Here is a 1866-nt window from a genome sequence, read left to right on the forward strand (position 1 = left end):
AGAAGACGACCCGAGGTTTGAATACTCGGTTATCAATTTCAAAGGGGTTTGTTACTTGTGACAACCAAAACGTTTGTACGAAGGGATTTTTGTCGGTTTAGAGACTATATCTACAACGCGACTGTTTTTATGACATTCTTTACTGGCAAAAAAATCCTAACATCAAAATGGCGCCGTTGCCGGGGAATTGCAAACGTGTGCCTTATTATTGGTTATTGTAAATATTTGCTTTTTGATTTGTTTTTATTTTTATTTTTATTAAATTAAGAGGTTATTGATTTTTATTTTAAAATTTTTATCTTATCTTATCTTATTTCAAAATTCAAATTTCAAAATTCAAATTTAAAAATTTTTTAAAAATTCAAATTTAAAAAATTTTCAAATTTCAAATTTCAAAAATTTAAAATTCAAATTTCAAAATTTAATTTTCAAATTCAAAATTTAAATAACCTTTTAATTTCAATTTGTTTTTATTTTTTTTAATTTTTATTTTCTATTATGAACTCTCACCCCTTTGGCTCTGAGTCTGGTTACAATATTGTTGCAGGAAGAAGAAATTACAATGAAAACAGGCATCAAGGTTCGAACAATCAAAGATGGGAGGAGCCACAAGGATTTGATCAATCCTCATGGCAACAACCACCTCCAATGGACTATCAACAACCACCACCATATGCCTATGAACCCTTTCCTCAACATAACTTTGGACCACCAAACTCACAAGCCCCTTTCTGTCATTCACCTCCATATGACCCTAACCCTCAACCACCATACCAACCACCTTATGAACCATATGAACCATATATAGAACCACCCCAATTCCAATCCAATCACTCCCAACCACCACCACTTTCTTTTGTATCATGTCCAAGTCCGGCAACCCGAGAAGCAAAGGTTCGCCTAAGGGAAACCGTAATTAAATTTCAGGAAACCATTCAACAACTGGAGCAAGTATTAATTCAATGGGCTTCTAGATGCTCAAATATACAAGGGTCAACCACAGCCCCATGTGGACAGTCTAGTGAAGAGCGTAGCATGAAGGAGATACCAGAGGCTCCAGTGGACAAGACAGAGCATGAATTCGTACTAGAACAAGTAGAAGAAGCTGTCATTGTTCAAGAAGAAGAAGAAGTGGTTGAAGACTTAGGAGATGCAGAACCTCCATGGGAAAGTCCAGTCATAGAACCCCCTTCCAAGACATTTGAAATTGATGCTAAGGAGGGTGTACAACCTCCAAGGCATATCACAGTTGAAGACTTGGAAGAGGTTGATCAAGAGATGGAGATTCAAGAAGAAGAAGCACAACTTCCCATGCCCTTGGAAAGCAATGAAGAGGAGATTATATTGGTAGAAAGCTACCAAGAGGAAGAGGTTGAAATTGAAGAAGCTTGCAAAGAGGTGGTAATTATCAGAGAAGAGCACAAGGGAGTGGAGCTTGCAATTTCATTAAAAACACCTCTCCCTAAGTTGCCATCATCCTTCACAACATTCAAGTGGGTAAATTTCATATCTCCTAGCTTTCTAATCCCACTTGAATATGGGCTACTGGAGACGGATGGTCAACTTAGAGCTCTTTGTGGCATTAAGAGTAAGAGGAAGATGGCCAGTGGTAAGAATTGTCAAGCAAGGTTCAACATGGTTGTGTGCTCAAAGTTTAAATGCAAAGGTTGGTGTAGAGCTTAATTGAATGGGTCTAGGAAGCTGTTTGGTAGCTGCAGTGAGAATTCAAATTACTTATCACCCGGCTGGAAAAATACAGATCCCGATAAAAATGGGTGTAAAAGCAAGGTTTAGGATCCTGGAATCTGTTCTGACATTCAACACCCCAGGAGCCTAAGAATCTTTTTGAAGCTGCTCAAGGGTTTT

The sequence above is a fragment of the Arachis ipaensis genome, chromosome B06 (assembly GCF_000816755.2).
Source record: "Arachis ipaensis cultivar K30076 chromosome B06, Araip1.1, whole genome shotgun sequence".
NCBI classification, from domain to species: domain Eukaryota; kingdom Viridiplantae; phylum Streptophyta; class Magnoliopsida; order Fabales; family Fabaceae; genus Arachis; species Arachis ipaensis.